Source organism: Nyctereutes procyonoides, unplaced genomic scaffold (genome assembly GCF_905146905.1).
Source record: "Nyctereutes procyonoides isolate TBG_1078 unplaced genomic scaffold, NYPRO_anot_genome, whole genome shotgun sequence".
Classification (NCBI taxonomy): domain Eukaryota; kingdom Metazoa; phylum Chordata; class Mammalia; order Carnivora; family Canidae; genus Nyctereutes; species Nyctereutes procyonoides.
In genome coordinates, this window is record NW_026575156.1 from 1,112,562 (window position 1) to 1,130,645 (window position 18,084).

An 18,084-nucleotide genomic window follows, 5' to 3' on the forward strand; every position below is an offset into this window, starting at 1 on the left:
AATCTCTGAGCAGATTCCACACTGAGCGCAGAGCCCGAAGCAAGGTTCCATCTCACGACCAAAAGATCATGACCTGAGCATAAACCAAGTCTCAAATACTTAACTGACCAAGCCACTCAGGTGCTCCAAAATTCATACCTTTCTTTGGAACTTTCTTGCTCAAGCATAGTATATAATTTCTACCATGCTAACTTGTATTCAGAAGTACAAATTGTCCTAATTACAAATGACAATTCAGATAAGTCTCATGGTCCCAGTTAGGAATTATTCACAACTCCCAAGTTCTCCATTTAATCAATCCCATCCCAAAACACTGCTAATGAGAGCTCCTCACCCGACAAAATGAAAGGAATTCAAATATACCTTTGGCTCTTTACAGGGCACTATGGTGACGTATTTTCGAAGAAGTAACGTTAATATTTTGGGTTCTCTTCAATCATTTATACATGAATTTTTACTATGTAAAATATATTAGAAAATAATTATAGAATTTAAAAATTAAAAGTTTGTTTCTGGGTATGTCTCTGAGGGTGTTTCTGGAAGAGATTAGCATTTGAATCTGTAGACTGAGTAAAGAAGATCGTCCTCACCAATGCAAATGGGCATTATCCAATTCATTGAGAGCCTGAGAATAAAAGGCAGAGGAAGAGTAAATAGGCTCTGTCTGCTTAAACTAAGATGTCCATCTTCCCTTGTCCTCCACATTCCACACTCCTGGGTCTCAGGCCTTTAAACCCAGAGCGAATTTACCACCACCTTTCCTGGGGTCTCCAGCTTTCAAATGATGGCAGATTGTGGGACTTTGCCTCTTTAATTACCTGATCCAATTCCTGTAAGTCAGTCAGCCTCTGTCTCTCTTTCTCTATATATTTATCCCATTAGTTCTATTTCTCTGGAGAACTCTGACAAATATAGGCATGTTTAAATTTCCTAATAATAGCTTCAGTGTCCATATCTATTTTCTACATTTTTAGAACAAATGCAGAATTATAGAAATGAGTAATACAGAGAGATCCCATATACTAGTAACTATAAAGTGGGAAACATAAAAAAATTGTATTTCATCCAGATCAAGGTCTATATCAATAGTCATAAAACTTGATAATATGTGTCCTTTGTACAGTGTGCTGGAAATAGTACTATATGGCTATGATCTTCCTCCCCAAACCCATAACCCCAGCCTACTCATGAGAAAAATGTCAGACAAATTCTAATAGAAGGACATTCTACAATATGTCTGGCCAGTATTCCTCAAAATAGTAATCTGTAAAGGTGATCAAAATCACGGCAATTTTGAGAAATTGTCACAGCCAGGAGGACCCTACTGTGATATGACAACTAAATGTAATGTAGTACATTGGAGGAACACAGGAACAAAAAGATAACAGGTAAAGACTAAGGAAATCTGATAATTCCAGGACTTCAGTTAATAATAGTCAGGGGTGCCTGGGTGTCATAGTTGAGTGTCCAACTCTTAGTTTCAGCTCAGGACCTGGTGTCAGAGTCATGAAACTGAACTCCACATTGGGCTCTGTGTCTGGTGCAGAGTCTGCTTGAGAGTCTCTTCCTCTCCCTCTGCTCCTCCAGTTTGTGCTCTTTCTCTCTCTAAAATAAAAATAAATCTTTAAAATAATAATAATCTGTCTGTATCAGTTATCTATGACAAACATTCTAACATAAAGTGTTAAAAATAGGGAAAATTGCATGGGGTGGGGAAGTATATGGGATTTCCTGTATTACTCATTTCTGTAACTCATGAATATTTATTGTATAGTTTGAGTTATAATCCAGTATTACCTTATTTTTCAAATTGTTCCCAATTTGGCCATTGGGACCTCTTTTAGGTGACTCTTGTGCCCCTTTGACATACCCTTATTGATATGAAAGGGGTTTTTTTTGTATGTTTGCTCATACAATATGAGCACTTCTTTATTTTTCTGGTACTACAAGATGTTCTACATTTATACTTCTTGTCCTAGTCCTAGAATAAGCCATTTGTCCAAGGAGTGCCAGTTTGTTTTATTGGAGAATGGTTTCAGAAACTAATATCTGGGTGTTAGGTAAGCTTTTTGTAACTGAGAGGTAATTTCTTTTAGGATCTGTTAGCTGATGGAAAAAAGAAGTATATGTGTATATGCTAACCTCTGGATATGCACACAGACCCACAGATATTCTTTATATAACCATCTATTTATATTAAACATGAATTCTAACTGTGATCATCAACTTGTATTTATTACCACACACCACTCTAGCTTCCTCTACTATAAATTCCCATTCCAACAGTGAGAAATTTGGCTCCATAATCTGCCATGATTAATTTAATTCTTTTTTTTAAGATTTTATTTATTTATTCATGAGACACACACACAGAGAGAGAGAGAGAGAGAGAGAGAGAGGCAGAGGGAGAAGCAGGCTCCATGCAGGGAGCCCGACATGGGACTTGATCCCAGGTATCCAGGATCCCGCCCTGAGCTGAAGGCAGTGCTAAACCACCTAGCCACTGGGGCTGCTCTAATTCTTAATTTTCAGAACACATTTATAGCAGTATAAGAATGTTTAAAATATAATCCTGTGGGAAGCAACTTTATCAACCAAAACATATCAATTATCCTTATTCTTACAGATTGCTTTAACATTTGCAAGATTTATTTAAAATTAATCTAGGTCCACTTTCAGATAAGTCCAATTTCAAATTCAGTAATGTAGTTACTCTATAATACAATATTCCCAATCTCTTCCTCACATTGTCTATTGCATTCCAGTTATCTATTAAACCTTATTTTACCCTTTTTTTTATTCCTTCTCTGACACTCTACCTTTCTTTAGGCAGATCTGTGTTATTGACCTAAATAATATCCTACCTCTCAAAAAAAAAAAAAATCTAACATGTTTTAATTCCTTCCATTTCTATTGGCTGAAAAAGTTATTTTTCTACTTTAAATTTGAAGAATAATTTTGCTGGATATAGAAGTCTTAGTTGGTGGGTTTTGTTTGTTTTTCTTTTGTAGCTTCTGAACAATTTAAGTCTTTTAATCTATTCTCTTTCAGCCATGATTTCTAACAAAAAGTCTCTCATAAATTTACCCTTGTTTCTCTATAAGGAAGGTATGGGTTTTCTTCTGGCTTCTTTAAAGATTTTCTCTTGGGACACCTGGGTGGCTCAGTGGTTGAGTCTGCCTTCAGCTCAGGGTGTGATCCCAGGATCTGAGACTGAGTTCCATATTGTGCTCCTTGCAGAGATCCTGTTTCTCCCTCCATCTGTGTCTCTGCCTCTCTCTCTGTGTGTGTGTCTCTCATGAATAAATAAATAAAATCTTATATATATATATATATATATATATAATCTTTGTTTTTGGTTTCCTGCAGTTTTAATATAATATGCCTAAGTGTAGTTTGTTGTTTGATCCACTGATTGGATTTTTTTTTTTAAATTTTTTTGTTTTATTTATTTATGATAGGCACACAGTGAGAGAGAGAGAGGCAGAGACACAGGCAGAGGGAGAAGCAGGCTCCATACACCGGGAGCCCGACGTGGGATTCGATCCCGGGTCTCCAGGATCGCGCCCTGGGCCAAAGGCAGGCGCTAAACCGCTGCGCCACCCAGGGATCCCCACTGATTGGATTTTATTAGCATTTATTCTGTTTGTTGTTCTCAGAGATCCTTGGATCAATGATTTGGTTTCTGTCATTAACTTTTGAAAACCCTTAGCCTGGGATCCCTGGGTGGCGCAGTGGTTTGGCACCTGCCTTTGGCTCAGGGCGTGATCCTGGAGAGCCAGGATCGAGTCCCACGTCGGGCTCCCGGTGCATGGAGCCTGCTTCTCCCTCTGCCTATGTCTCTGCCTCTCTCTCTCTCTCTGTGACTATCGAAAAAAAAAAAAACCTTAGCCTTTATTACTTCAAATATCTTTTATGCTCTGTCTCTCTTTTTCTTCTGGTACTGAAATTATGTATATGCTACCTTTTTTTTCTAACTGTCCCACAGTTCTTGGATATTCTTTTATATTATTCATTAGTCTTTATCTTTGTATTTTAGTTTGGAAAGATTTCTATTGACATACTTTTTAGAATAATTATTCTTTCTTTGGCCATATTCAACCTACTAATGAGTACATCAAAAATATTCATTTCTATTACAGTGTTTTTGATTTCTACTATTTCCTTTTAATTCTCTCTTAGAGTTTTTTTTTTATTAAGATTTTTAATTTATTTATTCATGAGAGACCAGAGAGAGAGAGAGAGAGAGAGAGAGAGAGAGGCAGAGACACAGGCAGAAAGAAAAGCAGGCTCCATGCAGGAAGCCCAATGCGGGGCTCTATCTCAGGACTCCAGGATCATGCCCCGGGGCCAAAGGCAGGTGCTAAACCACTGAGCCACCCTGGGATCCCAAGTTTCTATTCCTTATATTACACACTAGTTCTTGAATGGTCTCTTTTTATTCTTTTAAGGGTCTTAGTGTATATTCATTGAGGTTATTTTAAATCCCCTAACTGATAATTCCAAATCTGTGTCATTTCCAAGTTTGGTTATGATGCAGGTTTTATCTTTTCAGACTTAGGTGTTTTTTCTTCCTGTCATTAGTATGCCTTAGATTTTGTTGTTGTTGTTACCGAAAGGCAGGCATAATATATTAGGTAATAGGAACTGGGATAAATAGGTCTTTAGTGTAAGATTTACATTAATCTAGCTAGGGGGGCTCTGTTTCATGTTTGTTGTAGCTGTAGTGCCAGAGGTTTCACTTTCCCCCAGTGACCTTGCTTTTTTCTTCTCTATTTCTTTAAATTACTCATTCATTTATGGTGTGAAATTTGTGGACTCAGTGAACCAAGAGTTCATATTTGATCCCAACATTTCAGTGATATAAAGATTATGTACTACCTCTGCTGCTATAATAAGACAGACTTGTTTATATTATATGCTATATTCTGTGTCCTTTACTCTGCAATTTTTCTTTCTTTTTTAAGATTTTATTCATTTATTAGAGAGAGAGACAGAGAGCATGAGCAGGGGGAAGGACAGAGGGAGAGAGACAAGCAGAGTCCCTATTAAGCAGGGAGCCTGATGAGGATGTGGGGTTCAATTCCAAGACCTTGAGTTTATGACCTGAGCCAAAGTCAGATGCTTGACCAACTGAGCCACCCAGGCACTCCTGCAATTTTTCTTTTATTCTTCAAACCAGAACCACTTCCCTCAAATTATGTTTTTATTATTCAGGTACATAACCATGCATAAAACTAGCTCGTAAATAAAAAAAAACACACAAAATACTGAAGTCACCATGCCAGTTCACTCATGTACTAATTATTCTTTATAGATGCAGTGTTAATGACATGAGAAAAGAAAGAACATTTACATGTATAACCACAACCATTTTGCTTTTTCTGGTATGACATTCAATTTCATACCTTAACTTTACTGCTTCTTAAAAATGTACCATTATAAACCATTAAATAAATCCCAGTGTCAAATGTAGTCTTTTATGCTTTGTTACATCTCAGATCTACGCATAAACTTCTGCAGAAACAGTGAAAGAACATAATATGAGAAGCACACTCCAGGGATCTAATATATGTGCACAAAGCAGATTTAGGAAAATAATAACTTAAAAAGAGAAAAATGCCTAGATAAAGTACCAAGCTGGGAGTTTCAGGACTGAGTCACCCCTTGTCTGCCATCAGCTGATTACACACTGATGTCCATGTCTAATTTCCGTCTAAAAATGGGTAGGTGGTTCAGGGATTTGGGGGTTGAACAAGGAAAAAGGAATGACTACAAGATGCAGCAACTCACAATAAGTTTTAATGGAAATGCTTGGGCAGGATTTCCTAAAAAGGGAAGTCCCTGAGGCCATGAGATAATTCAGACACTCAAGCTAAGGGGGAAACCAACCCAAAGGGGAGGCAGGTAGTGGAACTCCCAGGGAAAGGGGGGTAAGAGAAAGCACTTACATGTCTAAGTGATACTGCTCAGGAGCATGGCAAAGAGTCTCTGGGTCAGAGAGCTACAAAGGTCCATAGAAGCCTGAGGCCTTAGAACTCCAAAGTCCTATCTCATCAATGGACAGCACATGCAGGGTGAAGTTTCATAGGTGTGTCAAGTAGGCAGGTTCTAAATGGCTAAAAATATGCTTCTTGAGGCTACTTTTGAAATAACTGGATGTGTAAAAGTTTGAGTCTGGTGCTGGTGGGCTTTCATGCTAATGGATTTTAGCCTTCAGTGAAGAAATAAATAACCTAGGGACCAATATACAGAGGCCATCTCTGGCTCATTTATATAACAAAATAGGATGATAATTTTTGCTACACACCTGCCACTTGAATGTTAGGGGATTAATGAAATCATATTTATAAAGCCTTTTGGGGTTCTTCTCAAGAAAGTACTTTATTAATACAAAACAGAGTGTTATAGCAGACTTTTCCCAAAAGAGCTTACACACAAGCATTGCTGGTATATTCATTGCAACTGAAATGAACTGCTCATGGAGATTATAAACAGTAAAATTATTCCTTTAGATTTTATTGGGAGAGCACTAGTTTTCTATTAAAAATATTTCAAGGACTATTTTAAAATTTAACTTAAAGCATGGTTAAATAGAATTATAAAATGAGCATTTTATATATTTGAATACAAATATATAAATGATTAGTTTTCCAAAGATTTTTCTATTTAAATAAGATTTTCACTAAACTAAGGGAAACATTCTTAATATTATAAAACATAAAACATTGTCGAGTCAATGATTGTGTTTCAATATATATACAAACTAGTGATATACAATTTGACCTATATCTACACCTGTACCTATCATCCCTTTAGGGGAAAATATTTTATTCAATATTTTAAAATAAATGAATTAATTCTTCATATTTTAAGTCATACTCATATTATCCATATTCATTCTTCATATTCTTTAAGTCATTTCAAATAAGTCACACTTTAGAAAACGTGTGGTATGCTTCTGGCCAACTTTAATTTTTTTAAAGACATAAATCATTTAGCATTTTATTATTCTAAGTCAGAAGAAAGTTCTCTCTTTACACACACACACGCACACACACACACACACACACACCTATTTAGTGAGATTAAATGTACACATTGAAAGATATTGTCTGATTAGTATAGCAGGGGAGAAAATATGTCATGCTTAATGGATGCCCTTTGTATGATTTATTTACATTTATATAGTTAATGTCAGCACAGCACGGCTGAGTGAAGTTAATTCAAATAATCCCACATATCCTTATTATCCAATTGTATATATTTTTCACTGTTAACATTTATCAAGTAAATACTAAGAATAATACGGATGCTTGTATTTCCTCTCATTTTTTAAAAAGATTTTATTTATTCATGAGAGACACAGCAAGAGAGGAAGAGGGAGAAGCAGGCTCCCTGAAGGGAGCCTGATGTGGGACTCAATCCCAGGACCCCAGGATCACAACCAGAGCCAAAGGCAGAGCTCAACCACTGAGCTACCCAGTACCCCTCTTATTTTTTTTTTAATATGTATCTCTTCTTTAAAGTGTGAGTTTATGAAAAGAAAAACAAACATTCAGGTTGGAGAAAAAGTTATGTAAAATTGCATAATCTGGTCCAACTGATTATTGTTAAAGTATTGTTTATACTTATTTACTCAAGATGTTAGCTTTCTGCTTTCTTCTACTATATGAACTTCCTACATATTACCTTCTATGCTCTAGATTCCTGTGAAACATTAACAGGCAAATGGACACTATTTCTGCTTGGAGTCTTGACCCTGAATTTATCCTTAATCAATGGTAATCAGACTTAAACAGTAATTATGTAAAAATGACTATTGTTAAGACTGCCCTGCAATCCAGCAGTTGTACTTCTAGGTATTTACCTAAAGAATACAAAAATACTAAAACAATGGACACATGCACCCTGATGTTTATAGCAGTGTTATCTACCAAATTATTGAAACAGTCCAAGTGTCCACTGACTGATAAATTGATATAGATGTGGTATAAATATGTATGTACATATATAAATATGTATACACACACACACAATGTAATATTAATCAGCCACAACAAAGAGTGAAATCTTGCCATTTGCAATGACATGGATGGAGCTAGAGAGTATTACACTAAGTGAAATAAGTCAGTCAGAGAAAGACAAACACCATATATTTTACTCATATGTGGAATTTAAGAAACAAAATCAATGAGCAAAGGGAAAAAAAGAGAGAGAGGCAAACCAAGAAACAGACTCTTAACTAGAGAGAAGAAACTGATGGTTATGGAGGCAGGTGGGGGATGGGTTAAGTAGGTGATGGGGCTTAAGGCATGCACTTGTGATGAACACCAGGTGTTGCATGGAAATGTTGAATCACTATATTGTACACCAAAAACTAATATTACACTATATGTTAACTAACTAGCATGTAAATTAAAAATTTAAAATACCTATTATTGTAAATACAAATAGATAGGGTAATTACTACAGCTATTCCCAAGGGAGTGAAAGATCTCCTTTTTCCATAACCCATTCAATATGTCTTACACTTTCAGCCAGAATTTCTACTGGTCTGGTTGCTAGACTAGTAGTGGGTCTCATATTTCATCTTGGAGAGGTTTGTGCTTTTAGTTACCATTCCCTTCTTAATAGATGGCTGCTGAAGTTTACTATTTTTAATTCTTGTTGGGCATGGACACACAAGAAATGTCCCAGAAAATTTCCAGGGTCCAGACATACTTCTCCTTTTCCCTACCATGTATAGGAAACCACAGCTCACCTTGGCAAAAAAGATTTATTACCCAACCAGTTCTTCAAAACCTTTCTTTTATTTTTGACTCATTACTGTGAGAAAGCCAACATGAAGGTCAGTTCTGCTTCTAGCTCACTGTAATTCACGTTTCTCTTGGGGAAAATATTCCTCTTCTAGGAACCAAGACTTTGAACTCAGTGGCAACTAAGATTGCAAAGATATTAAATTCTTACTAGAAATATGGTGATAGGGCCTGATCCTATGTCCCATTCCTTGATTCTAGATCTACAGAGTTATTGGAGCACATCTATTAGGGCATACCACTATATGTCTGCCCTAGGAACAGTGCATCGAGCACATCCTGGGAACAATGTTTCAATACTACAAGGCTTTTTGTTCAACCTGGCTCTTTAGGAGAGCCTTTAACTGTCCTTTGACTGGTCTACCAGACGGTAGGGTATGTGTGTGTGTTTATAGTAATATACATATATATACTAATATCATAATTATACCATTACCCTTTTCCCATAAAATTGATCCTCTTCTCTGAGGTGATGTTGTTTCTGAGATACTGAATCTGATACTCAGATAGTGGAATGGAGGAGACACTGAACATGAGAAAAGTAAACACTTATCTAGAAAATCACATAATTGAATATCTACAATAGTTATCAATTATGTAAGGACAGACTGTTGCCTTCTCCAGGGTGGGAGATCTTATATAAGTGACTTATTGTCAAACGGCTGAATGGTTCATTATAAAATACTCATTGTTGGTATCTGCAGTCATGACAATGAAATTTATCAGTGGCAGTGGCTAAAATTAGCTTTGGCAAGGGAAAGCCTATAAACTTGCACCATTTCACAGCTGCCATCCTTGTCACCATGACTTTTCTGTTAATGAGATCACTGTACCAACTCAGGAGAAACTGAGAAGATGATTAACATCCCTCTTTGGTAGCAAGTATAGAGAGATTCAAACATACATTTTGTGCTTACTTCTGTACCTCCTTCTCAGACCTCCATGTTCTTCATCCTTCAACCCCTGATGAAAATTTAGTCATTCATCAGGTGATCATATATATATTTTAGACTCCTTTTGCCTCCATAGAAAACCACATGAATTGCATGGCCAAGTATAATGCTTACAACACTGCCCACTGGAATGGATCCCTAAATAGAGCTATAATGTGACAATTTTGTTTTAATTTCTGCCTATCACCAACACAAATGCCTAATCTGTCTGTGAGGGAGGTCTACATCCAATACTTCTATCAGTTAGTTGTAGAGAAACCCCTTATGAATCTATAGTTTTGAGGTAAGTAACATAATGTATCATATAATTTACTCATGTCTTCTAGGCTGTTCTAGCCTGATTTCACGCAAACCACTTTTAATGGATAGAGGATTATTTCAATTTTTGTTTAACCTTGTCATTTGGTGATTCAAGTAATACTTCATGGTCTTATATAATTGCATAATCACTTGATGTCCCATGTTCCCACACCCAGTATTAAATCCTGTAACAGTGACAAACTATTTTAGAAATTCTGGCTAATTTTCTGATGTAGAAATCACAGATTTGCTCTAGAATCTTTAGATTCTAAACTATTACTCTTCTACTGAAGCTTGCTAGGAACAAAGTATCTGCATCTATGACACATACTTCTATTCTAGAACTATCAGATCAGCAGGGTTATATGGCTCAAGTGGCAATGCAGCATGTAACACATTCTCAACTTGCTCAGAACTTACTTTTATTCTGGGATCCTATTGAAACTGTCAGCCTTCCAACTCTACTGAAATGTTCACAATTAGTTTCTTGAAATGCATTATTCTATCTCTACAATACAAAGAGGCTCGCAAAGTGCTGTGCCTTAAGATATGAGTGAGGTTAAAAAAAAAAAAAGTCCCTACCTTAGAAGTCCTAATAGGGCTAGACAACTGGATACCTAAAACATTTGCTTATATAGAGTAGGTTTATGAATTTTCATGGAATTTATCTTCTATATCTTGGAATGAGTTTATTTTATAAGAAAATTTAAAGAATCCATCCCTCCCTTCTTACCAGAACAAATTAACATACCATTAATATAATGTGCAAGCAAGTTATTATTGGGAATGTCAGGGTCAAGGACTTGAACTATATTATGACAGAGAGAAGAAGTTTTTAATTAGTTCTGTGGCAAGATAGTATATGTGCACTCTTGCCCTTGCTATGTAAAGATGAACTGAATTTGATCTTCTCTGATAATAAAGATTAGGAAGAATGGATTCACCATCTCAACAGCCAAATATTGGGTGGATCTGTTCCAGTAAGGAGACCATATCGATCATAAAAGATATAATGAGGGCTTTTTAAAGGATTATGTTTACTATCATTTTTTAAAAAATTCTATTTATTTATTCATAGAGACACACAGAGAGAGAGAGAGAGAGCCAGAGACACAGACAGAGGGAGAAGCAGGCTCCATGCAGGGAGCCCGACATGGGACTTGATCCCGGGTCTCCAGGATCACACCCCAGGCTGCAGGTGGCACTAAACTGCTGTGCCACCAGGGCTGCCCTGTTTACTATCATTTTTAATCATATACCTTAACCATGTGGTTTCATAGAGGCCAGAAAAATAAAATGAATTCAGATTGATGAGAATCACCACTCCTTCATTCTTTCAAGATGTTGGTAATGGAACTCAAATCTGAATTCCATTTGAAATTTGATATTGCTTTTGATTTGCTATTTTGCAGAAACAAGCCATTTTCTAAAATAATGTACTTTTGTTCTGAAGGTGAGGTAACAGACATGAGAATTCTATCAGTTCCTAAGTATACTCCTCCAAGTTGGACTTAGTGTGATATAGGCTTGAAACAAAAACTCTATTCATCAAAAAACTAACCCAAAAATCTAGTAATGTTTTATGTCCTAGTATAAGAGATTATTTACAGCTGGATGGGGACTGCTCTTTGCTTATCTCTGAGGAAAATTGTTATTCTGATACATATCTTTGGCTAAAATAACATCAAATGGCTAAATAATAATTTATAATATGAGTTTTAAGGATCTAAATTCCCATAGTGGCTCCCAAGGCTGGCTTGTTTATTGGTGACTAATATGACAAGAAAGATAAAAAACATCATGCTTGAAACTGTTAAGGAGTTTTCCTAAGACCCAGATTTTTCACACTAACCTTAGTCATTCAAAATCTGAAGATGAAGAAATAGCTTTATAAAAAAGAAAGGATATGCCTGGGAGTCTTCTGGGCCTCCAAATTTGTCTACACTCATTTTCCCCTGCTGTTCATATCATTTATCCTTGATAAACCCTTATAATGGTATGCTCTGTGGCATCTAACAAGTCCATGTAATTATCTGACTTGTATAATGTTTGTGATGCCCTAACAGCAATGTCAACTAAGATGCAAAATCTAAGTGTTCACAACTGCCTCTGAATTTTTGGGGGGAGGATGAAAAAAATATCTATTACAGATACGTGTGGTGGCAGTTGTTTATTTTTTAAGAGAACTCAGCACTTTGTGATCAAGAAACTGTGATAGATTTACATCTGGGGACTGTATGGGAGAGAACTTTTCATGCAGTTTTAAAATTCAGTTGTTTGCTCTTGTCAGTTTTTTGTTTGTATATCTTGTTATTAATTTATTGTTATTGAATTCAGAATTCAAGAAACACCATAGTTAACTGTATATCTATCAGGCTGCTAGGAGCACCATGATGAATTAGCCTGGTATATCAGCTCACTAATAGTCAAATACCTTGACTGTAACGCTGGCCTTCCTGCCCTTTAAGGCATTCTTTTCCACTTCACTTTTGACGGTAACATGCTGCCATTCTAAAGTTTCTGGTATCAGTGATATTATGGACTCAAGCTCCATGACAGCAGTGTCCCCTACCAACTCTTGTCTACAGAGAATAGTTACCATGGAGTCCATCAAGAATAACAGCAGTCCCCTCACTATATCCCTTATTTCCTCAGTGAAGGGAGTGTTTTCTGGGCTTGTCCAGGAAATAATTTTTATGTGCTAAATATATTCTGAATCTACTTATCCCTTCCTCAATATTCCAACAAGTTGGTACTATCATTTTCACCTTACTTATTCTAGGCTATCATCAGGCTCAACTTTCAAGGAGACATTAAAGAAAACTATGAGGACCAGGTCCAATTTTCCTTCCAGTATATGGAACTGAGAGCAACAGTTTGGCAACGTCAATAAATTCTCTACAACCCAAACTTACATCTCACTTGCCCTATTCCTACACTTTCCAGTCTATTTACAAAATGTTCTCCCAGTTTTTGAAGGAGTTATTTACTAGATTCTATACTCTGGCAAATAACCCATTTCCCTTCTTAGGCTCTTCTAAGGAATGATCCTGATTAATGGCCTAAAGGCAATGAGAGGTGATACAGACAGACATTAAGGAGAAAAACTACCACCTGGTGGGGAACATGTTTCCTGTGAGGTTATTGTACATGTTTAGGCATGAGGACATCCCTCACACATAATTCTGGAAATGGTGTTCTGTTTATGTATTCCTCAGAAGGTTCAAAGGAATGGAAGGATTCAATATTTTCAGATTCAATTTCCTCAATCTCCTTGCGAGGTTGATAGCCCCCCAATATTTACTATCAGAGCCTTACTATAATATAGGAACATTGTCAAGGCTAGCTTTTAATTTTGTCAGCTTTGCTACTTTTACAATTAGGTCTGTGGCTTAATTTTCAATAAAAGATTAAAAGCTGCCCTAAGTCAGTAACAGATGAGTGTCTACCCAAAGCTGCCACAGAAGTGCTCTGCTTTTACAGTTTTACAGCATACCTTCAATTTCCAGTTGGCTGCCCCGAGCCTATAATTTTCTTTCTGCAGGCCTTCCAATGTCATTAACAGAAGCCCATCCACTCTTCAGTCGTTATCATTATCATTGCCCTTGTACCATTCAAGAGCCATAGTTCCCATATATCCAACACCTCTCTATCCACTTACACCTCATCCCAATTAATCAAAGGTGAAATCCTTAACACTTGTGAAGTGAATCATACCATATTTTATCACCAGTTTATTTCTGGTATCAGCTTTTTTTTTTTATTCTGAGCTCTTTACAAATGAGACCTTGAGGCAAACACTCAGAAGATACTACTCTATTAGGAAGTACAATCCAAAAGAAACCAGAGCGGGGAACAGGGGAGCAAGGCAGGGAATGTCAGAGAGAAAACAAAACCAAATGTTACCAGGGTGGTTACCACTAAGTTTGTATCAAGTGAAACTATTTTTCTGAGAAAAGTTATGTGTCACTTTGCCTATCAACAACCTAACTCTGGAGTGGAAGGATAAACATTTATCTGCTGGCTTCTATATCTCATTGGTCAAAACATTGCTATAATGTCTCTTCAATGTGGGACACATGAGGGTGATATGTATGTCCCATGGATTTCCATGTCTCAAGGTCACAGGAAAAACTAAGGGGGAGGTGAGGGACACTCACCATGGACATAAGGTAAAGTGACATTGAATTGTACCTGCTACTTGGACTAACCTTGACTGAATCAAAATAGAGGTTGTTGTAATGACTGGTTTGCAAAAAAACAAGTTGGCAAGACCTCCAGATATATGTAAAACACAAATTTATGAAACATGTAAATGAAGTGGCTTACACAAACTTCTACCAAAACCCAACCCAAACAAAAGAGTAGTTCTCTTCCCCACACACTTCTACATCTTTGATCCTTATCTCCTGAGGGCAAAACTTCCAGCTCTTTTTAGCTTTCTCTTCTGATATTTAGCAAATTAGTTTTAAACAGCATACTTATTAGTATTTAGGCAAACATCTAAAATAACATCTTCTACTATTCTTCCTTTTTTTCCCTTTAATTCTTTAAAAAATAATTTAGGCATTAATCATTGACTTTCTTTGGAAGTTAACAATTAGTTCACTTGCATTACACTACCACATCCAACATTTACATACACACACACACACACACACACACAGAATGTACATGTACCCTAATAAACATTCACAATAAGCACATGTGTATGTGCGCTTACACACATCTGTCCTACTCATTTAATGACTAAGATCGTATAATAACTGGTTATAATAGTATTATGAACACCAAATTGCTGTTCACACCTGGCCCACATTCTTATATACCTTTTTGTTGCTGTTCCATTGACCTAGTTTTAATAATTGACTAATTTATTTATCTACATCATTTCGCCTAATGCTTTCAATAATTCAGCATCAACATTTTTTTAAAGTATTCTACAATCTGAAGCAGAGCAAGAGAATATAATATATGCCTTTTTCTTTGTGTAATTTCTTTTAAGAAAAACAGGGAATTAAGAAGATTCATGATTTTTCATGTGGCTTCAATTCATTCACAACATTTTAGATACAATATTTTGATGTGACAGATGGTGATTTACAAAGAGTGGTATTTTTTCTTCTTTAAAATTTAGTTTTAGAAAACAGACATTTTTAAAATGTAACACTCTAATAAATTGGCGTGACATTTTTGCCCTGTACATTTTACAATATATTTTAAATGCAGTATCAGTCTGCAGCTTGAGATAGTTGTATATATGAATTATTAGAAGTGGAAAGGAGTTAAATATTCCATTGCTAAGGCTATAATGTGAGACATTTTTATATCAAAAGCTCCTTTTAGAGAAGTAAAAGCATAATAAAGAGCTTCTTGTCTACAGTAGAACAAATATGTTCAGTAATGGAAACAAAGAGAAGTAGGAAGTGCTGTAACCTATGTAACTGACATTAAAGATATTAGCCTTGGTTCCACAGAAAGTTAAATTAGCCAATTTTACTTTTCAACAAGATTGTGCTAAAGGAATTTAATAAGAAACAGCTGAAACTTCTTGATCGTCCTTAAGAATCACAATCTTCTGTTTTCAGATGGGTCACGAAATAATTTACCCCCAGAGATTCTGTATTATCTGAAATCCTAAATTGATTTCTTTTCCATTTATAACTAACTTTATTCTAATCCCTAATGTTTTCCTTTAATAATAAATGCATTCTCATTTAACATATTCAACATTGATTCAATTGCATAGGCTAGTTTTACTTAAGGTCTTCAATAGTTTTTTAATACATAAATAGTCTAATGATTTATTACATTGCAATGACACTGGGAACAATAATAACGGATCTAAAGGTCGATGGCCTTTTAAAGAATATATGAAAACCTTTTGGGTGAATGATTAATACAAAGTACGTACAAAGACAGATGGTATAAGATCTTTGACATTATACCATGTTAGTATTTCAGACCAGTTTGTTATAGAAAAAGGTCACTCAATATTAGAGACAGGCTGTAATAGAAAATGTAGCTTGAAAGACTGAAGCAATAAAAGTGGAGAATGTGGTACTCTAAGTACTAGGAGTATTATGATTACAGATTTAAGCAAATATATTTAAAAATCCTTAAAGTCCATAAAGGTAAAAATGCACGGTCTCTGATACAACTACTAGAGTATTTTCAAGTATTTTCACTTCCAATTTACCCAAGAGATAAGCTGATATGATTTTTAAACAATAATTTTTAAGCAAAAATCTGCCTTTGCTTCTCTAACTTTATATCTCTGATCAAATTTTCCCATGTCTATAAATACTATACATACAGTTGACTTCCAAATCTACAGTTTTTCAGCTCCATCATCTCCACAGACCTTGAATGTACAAATTCCCTTGATGTATACATTTGAAAATCTAAAACACATTAATGTTAACATGGACAAAAACAGAATGCTCAATTCCTGTCCTCCCCAGTGATAGGTGCCTCCTCTATTTTTCCTGGATCTAATTACCTATCACATCTACCTGACATAAAAATCAAGAACATATTCCTGGTTCATCCCTTTCCCAAATCCTTATCTTATCCATCACAAAATTCTTCAAATTCTTTCTTTAAGATGTATATCAAATTCCTTCACATATTCCATCTCTACTGCAATCACTCACATCACCATTCGCTGTCTCCTAACTACTAAATACACGCTTAATGGCCTTTCTGCTTCTAATCAGGCCTTTACAATCCATCCCTATCAGTTATTCCAAAAAAAATATTTATGGAATTTCCCTGCTAATATTATTTCAGTGGTTTCTCAAAACAGTAAGAATAAAACCTCACTTCTTTAAATTGGATTACAGAACTACCTACTCTTCCACATTCTTACTATTTTCCAACGGCACTGGCTTTTTAAAATGCTCCAGACAGTTTCTGCCTCAGGATCTTTGCAATGCTTGGTTGCTTTTCTTGAAATATGTTTTTCCTTGGTTTTCATGTAGCTGACATCCTATCTTTTTATATCTCAGCCTGAATCTTCCCATTGCAGAGTAACCTTTACTTAACCACGTAGTATTATATTATCACATCATTCTATTTATTCATCTACAGAACAATATCCACTAATATATATTTTCATTTATTTTGTTCATTTTTAAATTAATTTCTGGCTTCTGACCAAAAAATGGCATATACAAAAATGAAATAAAAATTTAAAAGAAAATGTAGGACCCCGAATACATGCAAAGAACAAAAGAGGAATCCTGCATTTACACTGAATATAAGATGCAAAAGATCAATGCAGAAGCCTAGACCTCACACTTATTTTTCAACCATAAATTAACTTGGATGTCTTATAGCAAATTACTGATTTCTTGCCACCATGTCAAATATGTCTCATATGTGCATATTAGTTGATGGCTAATACATCCTTCCAGCTGCTTATGTAAAATTTCCTAAAGATCATCTTTGATACCCTTCTTTCTTTTGTAAGCTATATCTTTGTCTGATTTTTTTGCTATACTTTTCTAATATATCAATAATTTGATGGCTTCTCAACACATCCATTACTACATTTTGGATTAAATTACTATTCCATATGGTGAGTTGCTACCTGCAATAGCCTCCATAGGGATCTTAATAAAAGTAAGTCATATTATATTTCTATTCTGGTCGAAAACCATCCATGGGCTTCCTATCTCATTCAGAGAAGAATGAATGGCTATTAAAATGGATAACAGGGATGAGAGGATCTGGCTTCCCACCCAGATCTGGTGTCATCTTCCACTTGTCTCTGATCTTGTCACAAAGGCCTCTTTGATCTTTTAAATCAAACCAAACCTGCATAGGCCTCCAGGATTTGTCATTTTCTTGGCTCTCTGCCTTAAATACTCTCTCCCTCGGTAGTCACCTGGCTTGTTCATCATCAACTTCAAGTCTTTCCTCAAATGCTAACTTCTCAGTGGGGGATACCTAACCATGATGTTTAAAATTAAATTCTCTCTCTATTCTCATTCTTCCTCTCCCTCCTC

The 18,084-nt window shown here is 35.7% G+C and overlaps 1 pseudogene; it reads left to right on the top strand.

Moving 5' to 3' along the window:
- The window catches only part of LOC129502276 (40S ribosomal protein SA-like), a 179,117-nt pseudogene that overhangs the window by 45,514 nt on the left and 115,519 nt on the right, over nucleotides 1–18,084 (top strand).